The sequence below is a fragment of the Furipterus horrens genome, unplaced genomic scaffold, assembly GCF_987537825.1.
Source record: "Furipterus horrens unplaced genomic scaffold, mFurHor1.1.pri manual_scaffold_1, whole genome shotgun sequence".
NCBI lineage: Eukaryota > Metazoa > Chordata > Mammalia > Chiroptera > Furipteridae > Furipterus > Furipterus horrens.
This window is the reverse complement of record NW_028327171.1, coordinates 65680696-65696324: the sequence shown is the minus strand read 5'-3', so window position 1 is coordinate 65696324 and position 15629 is coordinate 65680696. Positions and strand designations below refer to the sequence as shown.

Genomic DNA, 15629 nt, shown 5'->3' with positions numbered 1-15629 from the left:
GTAATAAATCATGGAAAACCATGAATGAAGAGCTTCAGAGCATAGGCAAATAGCTCCTGAAGAAGCAAGATGTTTCTACCTGTTCAACCGAACTGAACTATCAGAAGGCAGACATTAAGAGTTGACACTCAACTCCTTCAATCCCTGAGTTTTTGTAGCTTCTAAACTTGCTCATCTTTGGAGATTTCCCAAGTTCCAGGTATTAAGTGTGATGGCAAAGTGCATACAGAGAAAGAAGAAAGTTCTATTTGGGGAAAAGTAATGAGGCAGTGAATTAGTATAGTGTTTCAAAAAAAAAAAAAAAAAAAAGCAGAGTATCACATTCTAATTCCTTTTTGAAAAGTTAATTTTTAAGAGACATCAGCTATACTTTATATATAGACATATAGATATGTTATGTACATTTATATATATTGAAAATATGGTATATTAAGTATTTAGTTGGTATAGCATATACTAAGAGAGTAATTTGGTTTTAAGAAACCTGGAGTCTAGCTCATGCTCAACAACTTCTTAGCTTCCAATCTGGGTGATAAAATAATCTGAACTATTTAGAACCTAGGAATATTGATCTTAGTCCCAACTCTGCCACTTGTTTTATAAATTGGTTAAATCATTTATGTTGTATCTTGTTTCTCATCCAAAAGTGGGGATACTAAATAGCATATGCCCTATGAGTTTCAAAACTGATGATATATGTAAACCAGTTTCCATATTGCAAAACAAAAATATACAGAATTATTGTTTTTAATTAATAAAGTGAAAACATTTGGTTTGTTTACTTAAGTAGACTATTGTGAAATTATGAGGTATGGAGGCACTAACAAAGTTCAGGTGTGTATCCACACTTATTGACAGGGCTGATTAAATTCTACTCACTCCAGATAATCTATTTTGATCCTTTCTCACCTCTATATATAATCTCGCACAGCATTTGTTGGCACTTTTCTTGTAACAATTATCTTACTTTGTTTTTCAATATTGTCACTTGTCCTATATATAAATTCCTTGAAAAGAAAGTCTAACTCGATAATCCCTTTAGCATCTAGAATTACATGTCCAAAAGGCATGCTCAGAAAACTGTTTATTAAATGGAGCAATTACTAGTATTAAACAATTTGATATCACTGTCCAAGTGAGACCAATAAACTAAATGTGCATTTTTGATATTAGGGCAGAAATTCTCAAGCCTGGCTTTCTGTTCATAATTGCCTAGGGATTAAAAAACAAAAACAAAACAACACCACCAAATAAAAAAAACTCAACTATTAAAAAAAAAAAGCAAAAAATCATTTTACATTGTTTGACTCAGAATCTCTAGAAATGAGAAAAAGAGCACCTGCATTAAAAAAAAAAATATATATATATATATATATATATCCTAGTTGATTGTAATATGTTGACAGATCAAAGAACCATTAATCTAGAGTCGAAATTTTAGTTTCTCTATTGATTAAAATTTTAAATAATTAAATAGACTTACATCATTAAATATATAGAAATTCAGTTGAATTATGGTCATAATCATGTTCACAAATAGAAATTGTTTTTGAAAAATACCAGATCTGGTAGTAAGGAGCTGAGGAAACCAGCTTTCTTTAACATTTAGCACTAAGTGAAGTATGATAGTTTCTAACTGTGTCACCTGATTTGTTTCAAATTATTTATGCACAAACATAAACAAGCCATTATTTGGTACAGTTAATAACCCATGACAAGTTTCTTTAAAATAAATGGGATCTTGAAATTCAATTTTATTTATTAGCCAATTTGAATTTTTTTCCTAGGCATTTATCCATCAAACATGGCACTGTTATTGCACATGCATTATGCAGCATGTCAAATTAAACCATTGTTGATAAAACAAACATTAGTTATTGAAATGATCCAAATGCCAGCTTGAAATGCTGTGTTGTAGCTAATAAATATGCCAGACTTCCAGTGCAGAAAGAGTGGGCAAACATGATAATTTGATTTCTATGACTGTATTTCATAAAAATTAAAAAATATATATTTATATACATTATACATATTTAGATATTAAATACATATATCTCACAAAGAACAATGGTTTCATCTTCTATTTAATGGTAGGCATATGGTGGTGGCACAAGTAACAATGGTAACGAGTATTATTAGTTATAATAACAAGTTTCCTTATTTTGTTTCTTTATCTAAAAATACATTTGTTAGCATCTTTAATTATGTGAGGAGACCTTTCCAGTGCTCAATTTGTTATTATTTTTAAGGTATGTATTTCCTAGGACAAGGGGAATGGTCTGGGATATAGAGATTTAGATCCATTATGCAGGAAGGGACCAAAATCCAACATTTTGAACACTTATGAAGTAAAGGAAGTATTTGTTATATGTAAACTTGTAAAACTCATGCTGATAAGCTTATTCAAGCCTCTAAATTTGAGCTTGATCCTGCATTCTAGTGAGAAGTATTTGTTGAGGTGACTTTAAGACTATAACAATCTGCCCTGGTCTTAATACAAGATAAACTAAACAGTGTTAGAGAGGTGTCCAGAATTCTCACAGACTATTCTATATGCTTAGTAAGTACAATACATCCCTATATCTACCCTCTTCACACCATCCTCCTGTGGAACTTTTCATGAGAGAACTTTTAAGGGTACGCTACACAATGCAATGGACCAATAATATCCTCACTTCTTTTCTCCAGAAGTTTCAGTTAATACATTATTTTGGATAGAATCATGCCTCCCATTGTATAATGTAACTGCAGAATGGGAGATTTAAGATATTTTCACTTTTATTACAACTTTTATAAAGCATAATTCTTAAGCAGAGCAAATGTTAAAGAGGTAAATTTTTATTAATAACTGATATGATTAGTCACTTTACCTAAGTTTTCCCCTCTCCCTCCCTTGCTACAAATGCATATCACGCTCCTATTAGGAGACAGGCAATGCTTGGGGAATAAGAAATAGTGAATATTACACACTTGGTCTCTATTCTTAGGAAGGTTGCTCTTGCATTATGGAAGTAGACACTTAAACAGGTATGTACAATTAAAAGAATATTTATAACGTGTAATTGCAGGATAAAGAAATTGCTATGTGTACACCTTCTAAAAGCACTTAGTACAGACAGGGAAGCATTAGAATAGGCTTCCTAAAGAGAGCAATATTTAATCCAAGATAAGAGTAAGTAATGTGTAGCCATGCAAACCACTTTGGGCTGGATATGAGAGAGAGAGAGAGGGAGAGAGTGAGCTTTAGACACACATGAAAGTATTTGCAAAGGACTGAAACAAAGAGAAAGTGTGCCATGTTCTAGGAATTAAAATAGTTGTTTTTGATGGTTAGTATCTGTAGCAGGCCTCTCTAACTTGGCACTATTAACAGTTTGGGCTGGATAATCTTTGTTGAGAGTGTTGGAATTGTCCTGTCCTCTGCATTACAGGACGTTTAGCAGCATCCCTGATCTCTATTCGCTATATATATGCCTGTGGTGCCCTCAAACACAGGTTGTGACAAATGAAAAATGACTCTGAATTTTCCCCTGGAAGGCAAAACCACCCCAACTGACAGCCTGGTCTACAGGTAAAGGGCTTGAGAGTGGGATAAAATGAGGTTCTGATACCAAGAGATCTGATCAGATCACTGGGGAGAAGTAGGGAGGAGTTTGCCCGAGGCAATGGAAGCAGTCTAGGATAGGACTGGCTGAGAAGCTGAATGCCTCCAGAGCACATGGAAATAAAAAAAAGGCTCTCTCTCTGGCTCTCAGGCTCTCTTGTTCAAGGATGCCTGGATATTTGTGCTGCAGCTGCCTGCTTTTCCCAATGGATGGTATTTCAGATAGGATAGAACTCTGAGCACAGCGTAGGAGTGGGCTGGCCTGGCAGTGGGTGGCAGGATTACTCGCCTTTGAGTGTTCTAGAGGGGATGGACTCTGAGGCAGAAGCTTGTCATTCTTCCAAAATTGTGTAGCTTTTGTGTCTTATGTTGTGTTTTAGTTTATAAACTAAAGCTATAGAAACAAGATAATTAAAACTAACAAGGGGAAATGATAGGAGAACCAGGTGTTAGAGTTTAGCCTTAATTGATAGGTTTAAGTGATTAAAGCTGTGACTTGATTGGCTTAAGTGATTGCTTTTGAATAGACTCCTTTCCTTTATCACCAATGCTTTGCCTCTGGAATTTTGCCTAGAGGGTGGTGAAGTGCAGGAGGATCCCTATTGCTGTTCAATAACAGTTGCAGAGATTAGCAAAGGTGACTCTTCCACCGCACCTTATAAAACCATTCTGTCCTTTCACATTCAAACTGAACCTTTTTAACAAGACCTAATTCTTCACAATCCTCTTATTCTTTCCTAACTCAAGGTATGGGAAGTTTGACAGAATGATATGACACTCCAGAAAGACAAAGCATCATCGTCCAAGTCAAAGAGGGGTGAGAGAGGAAGGTACTAATGCTAGTTTTATATGTTGAGCAAGTAAGATCCGTATGGCAGAGTGATAATAGATGGAGGAAGTATACAAAAATTGGATTGTGAAAGACCTTTGATCCCATATTAAGAGGTTTGAAGTTTATTCAGAAGTTTATAGAACTCTGAAGTTCTATGGAGAATTGTAAACAAGAATTTTCTCTGTAAAGAGAATCCCTTTGACAGCTCTATGGATTTGTAAGGAATTTTATGGAACAGGAACAAGCTGGAATCAAGAAAAGCAGTTAGAATAACAGGTTTATTATCTTAGTGAGAAATATTTAGTGTTGGAACTGATGTGTGGATAGAATAAAATTTAAAATTGTTTTTCTTTTTTAAAAGATTTTATTTACTTATTTTCAGAGAGAGAGGGAGAGAAGGAGAATGAGAAGAAGGAAAACATCACTGTGTGGTTGCCTCTCGCCCACCCCCAGCTGTGGACCTGGCCTGCAACACATGCATGTGCCCTGACTGGGAACACTACCAGCGACCCTCTGGTTCACAGGCCAGCACTCAATCCACTGAGCCACACCAGCCAGGGCAATAAAATATTTTTAATAGCTAGCATCAGTATTTGTTCATCACAAATGTTTTATATGTGTTGAGGAAGAGGGAGATGTAAAGAAAAATTCCAACCTTACCTGGTGATTAGTGATGTCATTCCCCAGTTCTGAGAAATAAGTTCTATGAATGTTAAAAGCTCAAGAAACTTCCTATAATATGGTAGACAGAAGTTGAGGTAAGATTATCCAATAGTGATCAAATGAGTGAAGACAAATGGTATATGATGCACTGATTGAGAACCTATTCTCTGGAATTAATTCCAATCCTAGCTCTGGCACACATAGGCTGTGTGACTTGAACATGTTACTAATCTAAGCCTTAAATTTTCTCTTCCTTAGAATGAGAGTTGTAAAAATTAAATCAGATTATATAAGTAAGACATTTAGGAAGTGCCTGGCACATAGTATACACTTGGTTAAGGTATGCCGAACACCAGGGGATATAGAAATATAAGACCAGGCCTAACCCAGGGCAGTGATTTCCAGAGAGCCTCCCTCTCTGAGTTTCCTGAATGGATGGGTCTTGATGCAGTCTGTGTTCAAGGAAATTTTATTTTCATCTGGAGAGTAGAACTACGTCCACGTTTAATTTTTAGAGAATTGTGAAGGTAAATGGACCACACCTAGTAACAAGATGTAGAGAAGACAGCTCAGTGAAAGCCTCAGGGAGGAGGTGGGACGTGAAAGTTGTGAAGGATTTAGGTGTCTAGGAGTGAGGAAAGAGTATAAACCACTACCAGGAGATATTAAGAATTATTTATTTGGTGTACATGATTGAGTACCTTGTACCTGAGGGATGTATGTGTGTGCAGGGATGTGTGTATGTTAGTCCGTGGGGAGCGGGGAGAGAGAGGATGGGTAAATGGGACTAGTTCTATGAAAAGAAGTGGAGGGGGAGGAGTAAGTAACCTCTATGGGGTTAGAATGTGAGGGTCTTAACTTCAAGCCTGAGGGATTAGGGATTGATCAGGACTGGGCAAGTTTCCAGGGCTGTGCTGGACATTATGATAGCCATCAACCACATTTAACTTGCTATTTAAGTTAAAAAAAAAAATCTAAGGTACTCAGTTCCCCTGTTGTGCTAGCTACATTTCAGATTGTCACTGGTGGCTTTGTTATTAGACAGTGCAGGTTTAGACACTAATCATTGCAGAAAATTCTACTGGAAAACACTGTTCCAGGTTATCAGATTGCTGGCCTTGTGTGGCCTATTAGATTACTTGGGCTCCTTAAGAAATAATCAGAATTTCTTTCTGACCAATCCCTGCAACTTTGGAATGGAAAGTATGGAGCTGAAAAGCAGAATTGGAATTTATCCACATAGGTGGGAGGATGTGATTGCCCAAAGAGGAGCAGAGCACTCCACATAAAAGGGGGTGCCAGAGAAGGGAAGAGAACCTGGATAGGGTTACCATCTGGTCATTCGCTTGCAAATATTTAATGTATTTTTGCTGTATGGCAATCTTGTATTAAGTGCTGAGCTATATTGGTAAAATGCCCTGGTTGGTTTGGCTCAGTGGATTGAGCGTCGGCCTGCGAGCTAAGTGTCGCTGGTTCGATCTTCCAGTCAGGGCACATCAGAGAAGGAAAACTCTGACTCCAAAAAACCTCCGCTGCCTTGCGGCATACCTCTTCAGGGGAAAGGCTAAGGGAGTAAACCCCGACAGAAAATCCGGAGCCGGAGTCCCTAAGGCGGTTTGACGTTGTAGTCAACACCGGCAACTCCTGCGGCGCACCTGAAGCCAAGCTGTATTGACTCCGTCTTTCCCTTGGACCCTTCAGCTGCGAAGAGAGGGGGGGTCTGCTGCATGGGCAACAGCAGACCCTCCATATCACCCTGCCCAGGCTCTGTAGCTTCAGCGTCATCGCAAGATGTCGATTCAACACGGGAGGAGACAGATACCGTGTCACTCCCGAGTTGGACTGCACAGCCATTCTCGGCGGTGCAGATAGACTCTTAAGAAGCTACACCATCGTCTCTTGAGACGGACGGCTGCCGACGACGACTGCATGGAATAAATTGTGAGTCATAAAGAGAACTATTTTATGAGTCATGCCTTTCTTGAAGGAATAATGCACATCTATGAAAATACATTTCAACTGCAAAAATTACTATTTTAGTACTGTTAGGGCCAGAGACCCCATGTTGCCCACCCTGAAACGGACTTGCAAAACAGGCTATGGTCAGTGATCCTTGTGTTCTTCGGAACCATGGCCTGCAGTCTCATGGTACCTGAGCTAACACCAGTCCTAAAACAAAGAGGATATGCATCACTGGCCATGTTCCTGATTACAAAGTTCCCTATTGTCAGAGGCAACTGAGGCATAGCTGCTGGCATCCTGCTGAGACCTGGTTTCTCTCCCCTTGAGCATTTTCCTCGAGCAAGGGCCATAAATCTCTTGGACTTTCTGTTCCCACAACAACCATCCCTAAGCAGAGGACATTGTTACTTCACCTACATCCTGGACTCTGGATCTGACCACCATGGTGACTCAGCCCCCCTGGCGGTCTGCTCCAAGCCCTTAAAAACCCCCTACCCCTTCCCTTGCTGCTGTTGTCTGCTGGAACTCAGCCCACCTGCTTGAATATCCTTCAATAAAGCCTTTGAATTGGTCCACCTGACTCCTCCCTTCTTCTGGGCACAAACCTAACAAGTACAATTATAGAATAAAACCTAATGAAAAATAGTTATTTTAGCATCAAATATAATTATCAACTTTGTAAGACAAAGAAAATATTTAGTATATTTAGCATAGTAAATATTTACAAGTGAAAAAAATGTAAATTCACAGAATTTCTAAATTATCAATAATTTAACTGGTTTTGAATCATACTTAAATGATGCTATATTTATGCCATATTTAACTTCATATGGAAAATCATGGTGAATATATTTATATTGTTAAAGGTAAAAAGATAAAATATATATCACAATAATTGTTATTTAAAAATTTGTGTGTATATATAATTTCTTTAATACATCAATGGGTTTAGTACAACAAAATGGGATCTCCCCCAATGTATCAGATATTATAATATAAAATATGAGATTAAACATTGCTTAATTTCCTGATTGCTCTCTCTTCCCTTTCCTCTTTCCCTGTCTCCATTTATTTTTGTAGTTTTATAGTTAGTTTAAAAAGAAACAAACAAGTAAAGGAGGAAAAACATCAAAACACAGATGCAGAGACAAAAACAAGAACAAATTGATATTACTGAAATAGTAAGAGTCACTATTGCTTTCCCCAAGGTATGTCACACTTTCAGATAATGTGCCATTTGAGACATATCTCTCTGGTCCCTAGAGACTTTTGAAATAATTACATTTAGGTTGCCCTTCTTTTATCAAGAGGCTGAAGATGCTATCAATGTATTTCTATTTCAAAGAGCTTGACAAACCTTCAGTGGAATCTTGGATGTTTTATAGCAAGTATCTTGTAAGAGAACACACACCATAAAAATGTTTCTCTATCAATCTTTGGAGTATTTTGTTCTGCTTTGATCATAGTTCTTGTGATGATATTATGTTGTGTTTACTGTTTGAATGAAAGGTTCTAAAACTAATCCATAGTGTGCAAGAGATGTGGAAGTTCTACAGCTATAGGGCAAAATTAGGTTATACAACACAATGATGCTAACTCAGCATCAGATGAAAAAAGATTACCCTTTTTACTTTAATGGAATTCAAGAAATCCTTTTATTTTTTTTAGTAGAATGGACTTCCTTCTTTTCCAGAAAACTTATATTCTGCCACAAGGCACAAAATTTATAGCCATATATACACTACATTCAAGTGTTTAAATGATTGTGTTAGAAGAATCTTAAGAGATATCTAGTCTATCTTTTCTCCAAATAATGAGATTCTGTTCACAGCATCCTTGAAAGACAATGATCATACTGCTGGACAGGCCTAATTAAGATAAAGTTCTTTGTAGCGAACAAAACTTAATCTTCCAATTTTGTTTTCTACTAGCTTCCCTACCAAACAAAAGGGGGAAAAATCTACTTCCACATGAATATGATAATCCTTTAAACATTTGAGGATACCTAATCTCCCATTTTTTTAAAAATTCCCTTTGCTAAAATACTTTCGATAGTCTCCATTATTTCTGTGATTTAGAAACCTCCCATGATCCCTTGTTTCCTTCTCTGGGCAACCTATTACTTAAGTCTTACCCTTACTGTGCCCATAAGACTATCATGTGGAAGAATTCTGCATGTTAGGATATCCAAATTATAGTTAGTTCATGTACAATTTGTATACACATAGGAAGTCCATGGCTTTTCATTGTGATTCATCTCTGATTTTTGACACTGTCATAAAACGGTTAAATAAAATTGTTTCCAGCTCAATTTTATCTTGGTTTTGAGGTTCGATTCCACTTAACAAGGTTATTTAAAATATAATTAGAGAAGCAGTCAGAACTATGCAGTCTTAGATTTGAACCCTAACTCTGACTTAAGGTCTATGCTCTAAGATTTGGTTTATTCTATATATTTGATCTACATCTTTATTTGCCTCATCTGAAACTTTGATAAATATATGAAAGATAAAAATAGAGTACCTGAACAGCATTTATATAAATATTTTTGAAAGATTAGCCCTGTTACTAAAAATACTTAGTTTGGCCATTTAATAAGTTTTCAATTTACTCAAATATTTTAATTAATCCATATATTTCAATATTATTTACAAACTTGCAATGTGGTTTCTAGAATGACTTGTGGGAGTAGAAACGTACTTATATAGAAAATTACACTAATTTGCCAGCCTTGGAAATCTTGTCCATTTGACAAAGCTTGTTTTACCTGAACTTATGCTGGCTCTTCCTGTTCAATTTTTGCTTGTATATATATAACACACACACACACACACACACACACACACACACGCACACATATATATATACACATACATATACACATATATACATATACACACATACATATATACATATATATGTATATATATGTATAACTATTTGATGATTTATACTTTTTCTAAGGGGTAAGGTTGAGCTTTTTAGAAAAATTTTATTTATTGAGAGAGAAAGAGACAGAGAGAAAGAGAGAAACACAGATTTGTTGTTCCACTTATTTATGCATTCATTGGTTGATTCTTGTATGTACCCTGACTGGGGATGGAAGCTACAGCCTTGGTGTATGGAGATGATGCTCTAACAAACTGAGCTACCTGACCAGGGCCAGTGTAAGGTTAAACTTCTTGCTTTATGACTCTCAAAAAGTTTACAGTCCACCACTCCAGTAAGCAGGCCATTGCTCTAAGTCTACAGTACTGTCTTAATTTCATGTTCTCTATAATAAAGTGGACATACAAAGTAGAGATTTCTTTTCTTTCTTGCTTTCTTTTTTCTTTTTTTGAAGGTCAACCATCAGATGTTTGGGAAAAAGGTGAGATGGGGCACCTCCAGGAGTTGGCAATTTGTTGGAGTTCAGGAGGAGTAAGGAGTTCACAGGGCTCCTCCAGCAAAGATGAGCTCTGGAGCTGCTTGGATGTCCCCACCAGCGGTTTGAAGGGCCCGCAGGCTCATCTCATCGTGCTGAATGGCCAAGTTGCACAGCAGCTGCTGCTGAGGCTGCCACTGGCTCTGAGGCTGGGCAGCCCAGAGGCCTCAGGGCATGCTGTAGGGCTTGGCTGCAGAGGACATTGGTGATGGGTGTCCCTGACTGGACACCAGAGAACATTGGTGAGGTCCTGAAGGAATGTCCCTGGGTGCCAGGAGTCATGTGTGAGAGCAGCTCTCTGGGGTGCTTTCCAGGGCCAGGGCAGTGGCCAGCATGCTTTGGGTGATGGGTCGGGGTCCGGCAGCTCCACTGCACTCCTGGGAGGCTGGGCTGGAGCTGGGGGTGCTGCTAGAGGGCGTGGACCTGGCCCTTGGGTAAAAGTCGTCCCCATCAGCTGAGAGCCCTTCAAACAGGAAGCCACCTGACATGTCTTGTTATGCACTGGAGGGCATGCTCCAGAAGCGGAGTCAGTCCCCAGTAGCAGTAGCGGTGTGCTGCCTGCCACAGAGTGCAAAACCAGGCCAATGCCATTGACCAGGGCTGGGTGAGCGGGTACCAACATAGCCAGCATTTTGGGATCAGCAAAGACAGAGAAAAGGTCCTTGTCCTGGAGAACTCGGAGAGCAACGGGGTCACTGCTGAGACCAGGGGTGGCCACAATGATCTGATCCAGAGATTCCTTATTGCTGAGAATCTTATAGATGCTCCTCCCTGTAGGAGGAGATGCTGTGCAAGGCCGTGTGCAGCACCCAGAACTGCAGCAGGACAGCCACCTAGTCCACAGGTTCTGTTTTCTGATCAGGCTCAGGCCAGGACTTGCGCAGAACATGTGCTATGGACCCAGGTTGAATGCCACAGCAGTCAAGAGTCACGTCGTGTTTTAGCTTCCGGGCACAGTAGAACAGATCATTCAGCTCAGGGTCTGGAATTGACTCCTGAAGTTTGTCAGCAATAAGCAGCTTCTGAAATGAAATACCATAGCCCCCCACCCGGTGAGTATTCTCCCAGCTCTGTGTCCAGCAACTGAAGAACAGACTTTGGGGCAAGTGGCTGTAGCTTTTCTTTTCATTCTTTTCATGTGGTCTTCAACAGAGTAAAAATTTCAGTTTAAATGTGGTTCACTGTATTAATTTTTTCCTTTTATGGATTATTTTTTGTTTTAATTCTAAAGAACTCTTGCTTAACTTAGATCTTTAAATTTTTCTTTTTTCTAAAACTTTAATAATTTAGCATTTTCACATAAATCCTGGATCCATTTTGATTCATTGTTTATATAAAGTGTGAGATTTAGGTCAGATCCACTCCCACCCTATAGATGATCAATTACTCCAGCACAATTTGTTGAATGGCTAAGATGTTTCAATACAAATTTTAGTAAAAATATTTATCCAGTTGATAGTATAAATAAAGTCACTGCCAAATTGGTAAGAACCTTTAAGCACCTTTTGCTATATTTTTACTCAGAGCAATTCTTTTCATATGCCATGTAAATCAAGCCATTAAACAGAGCTTTTCTATTATACAGTATTTGACACGATGATGGCAGCTATTAAAATGGGTGAATTCTCTGCATTCTTTTTATTAATGGGCCATTGCAGTGAATAGGTAGACTGTGTCGTCCTTTCAGGAAAGTAGAGCATTTAATACAGACGGGGCAGCGGGGGCAGCAGGGGTGAGGGGAGGGTGCTGGGTGGTCGGGGGTGGGGTTACAGAATGCTGTTAATTGCCAAGTAGTTTAGGTCAAGTTCCAACAAATATTAGAACAAATTTCATTTTGAGGACCATTGGTGTTTTCTCTGCTTGTGATCTTTACCTGCTTTACAAATGATGAAGCCAAGGATCAACAATTTGGAGGAGCCATCCACACTTGTCTGATCAGTAAATGTCAGAGCCAGTTCTCTCTGCTGCCAAATTTCTACAATCTTTTCACCGCTCAGAACCTCTCATTGTTATTTTTATTTTTTGAATGTCTTTCGTAATTTCTAGATATTATGTTCTTTGTCATTAGTCTAACTATATTCTTTAAGATATTTTCTTTCTTATTACTTTATAGGGGTACTGGTACCATTGACTTTAATTACACAACAATACTCTAAGCATTGTACCATTTTGATTTATTTTTTTCCTAAGATTATCGATAATGCAGCTCCCTATAAGGATATTAAAACTCTATGATTCTAAAAGAAAACAATTAAAAGCAAATGCAGGATTTTGCACTTTTCATGTTTGTAGTTTTCTTCTCTATATAAATATTCATTATCACAGGGCTTTACTGTTCAGTCCTTTTAGTCTTAAAACAATGCATCTTTATTCCTGACACATTTTCAAGAAATACACATTCTCTGCCAGAGCCTATGCTTTGTCTCTGAAGGCAAGCTTTGCGTAAGTTACAGCAGCCAGGGTGTTAATGCTGATTATCAACCTGAGGTAGAGCCTCATAATTACAGGACATGGTTAGTGCCTTTGTAAATTTATGTATTCAACATTCAGAGATGAATGGAATGAGTGGCTCAGAGAAGTATGACAGAAGGGTTAGTACTGAATTGCTGAATTTCAAATGGATTGTCCAAACTTGGAGGACATGGTTTGCCAAGATACATGTATAATCTTGGCCTTTATGTATAATAGATAAATTTTATTTAACTTAACATGCTTATCAATTCATATATAATCTGTAAATATTTCTCAATATATTTTGTGGCACTTTTAGTTACAAAAACATAATTTTATATTCTCATTACATGTTTTAATCTAATGATCTGTTCTTTCCCATTCTTAGCTCCCTCACTGCTAGAAAGTTCGCAGAGGCTGGCATCATTTAGGTAGGAATGTGAATCTTGCAATGGATACTATCATTTTTATAAATTACAAGAATCGAGTATACTTTTTGTTAAAATTTTATACTTGTACCAAAGAAAATGAAATTATGTACATGCTAAACAATTCCCATATTATATGCACAAATAGCATTCTAAATCTTATCCACTTGTATAGATCCTCCCTGAAATTTTTCCATTTATATATAAAGATATATCTATAAATTTTCCTCACACAGTGTATACTTATTATTTTGTGACTTTTTTAAAAATTGAAAACCAGCTCAGCCATTTTTAAACTGTGATACTACATAAATAACCCAGGCTCTTGGGGTTTTTCATTTATAAAAGTGAGTGAGCAATGTCTATATCAGAGCAAAATTGGAAATATAATTTGTTCACTCAACAAGTAACTAAAATTTCTTCATGCATTCATTCATTAAACTCCAAATGTATACAAAGCACTGTTTTTACTTTCTTCTGCTTTATCTTCTAATAGGGGTATGGGGATAGGGAAAAAAAAAAAAAAACCCAAAAAAGCCAATAAATGAAAAAGAAACAAAATAAGGGGATTAAAAAGTGATCATGGGAATGGTGGTTGATAATGTTTTGGATATTATCCTTCAGAAATTATATTAAATATGGGAATATAAAAAATTAGGAACTGGGCCAAATACTTATTTGTCACTCCATTAGTATTAGTTTTTCCCCATCTTCTTTTGCTCTTTCATTTTCCTTCCTGATAACCCAGAATGATGATGAGAGTTTAAATCCAACTGATAACATAATTTCATCAGTCCTAAATAGTCTCCTGTGATTTGGTTCAAATTTGTACGTTTGAGAGTGAGAGCAAGGCACTGACTAGAATGAAACCAGACTGTGGTTTGATCCTGCTCTGAACTCATCCTGCATGCATAGAAAAAAGTCTCTTAATATCTCAGCTTATTTTTTCTAAGAAAGGAGAGCTATAGGTTCTTAAGTATTTTTGCACTGGATGTTCTTAAGTAGTCTCCCTACTCTAACCTTATATGATTAAATAGGATGAAACTAAGCTATGCTATAAGAGTTCTGATAAAAATGTTTATTTCTCTATTTGATGAAAATATGCTTCTTGCTTAACAATATTTGTATTATTCCTTCTTGTCCCATACTTTTCTTTCTAAAACATGGTGTTTCTTTTACAAAACAAATGAGGCCGTTCAATTTCCAAATTATATTCTTCTAATTTTATGCATTTAAAAAATTATAATAGCAGCATCCGTATGTTTGCTTTTAGAAATAATTTAAAATATGTGGTAAAATATCTTCAGAAAATATAAAAAGTAATCATTGAGCTGCATAAATATAAGAATAAAGGGAATGAGTCACCTATACTTTAAAGTTTTCTAATCCATGTTTACTTTTTTATTATTGTTTCCAAAGGAATACCAATTAAGCACGTTAATTCATCATAGTATCTAAGTAATTGTTTTGCTTTGAAAAATTTTTATGAAATTAGTTAATTTCTGAAAACCATTAGTAAGCTTATGTGCTAATCACTAACCCTTGCTATATATAATTTGCATGTTCGGCTCATCCATTTCAAGGTGATTAACAGCAAATCCAATTATCTGATCAGATTATTTATTATGAAACAAATCATGTTCCAATTTCCTGGAGAAGTCATCAAGATTCTGGCACCTTAAATGCAGCTATTTCCGAAATGCCCTGGGATTTGAACTGATCGTCTCATTTTTTAGGCATGCTTGGAATATTCTCCCGTCCTCTAGGTCATTAACCAATCTTCATTTATCAGTGATTAAAGGCACCGGCTTTGGGAAGAAAATTGGAATTAAGAACATTCTTAATGTCACACATAAAAAGTAAAAGATATTCTTCAGTATAATGATGAATTCTTGTAAAATAGCCATGGATCTGTTTTATAAAAAGTGAGGAACTATATTATTTATGTCCATTTTCAGCATCCAGCAGTGAATGGCAGGCACATGGTAGTTGTATAATAAATTTGTTTTGAACTATGGTCAGCTGTTTTACTAGGTGAGTTTACTGCTTATCATTATTAGTGAATTTGATATATTTGCAAACTAGACTCATTCAAATCAATCACTGTGTGATTGCAAGTACATTTACAATGCTAAAAAATAATAAATTATAGAAGATGTTATTCAATAACTATTTGTTGGATGGAGTTGCTAAGTGTATATAAATAGTTTCAATGTCTTTTTCCCCCACTCTTAGGTGAGAACCATGAAGAAAATGCAGATGTCA

General features: G+C 36.7%; 1 pseudogene; it reads right to left on the bottom strand.

Annotated features, from left to right (window-relative positions):
* Positions 1 to 10381: 10381 nt before the first annotated feature.
* The window catches only part of LOC150021254 (ubiquitin-like protein 7 pseudogene), a 107330-nt pseudogene continuing 102082 nt past the window's right edge, over positions 10382 to 15629 (bottom strand).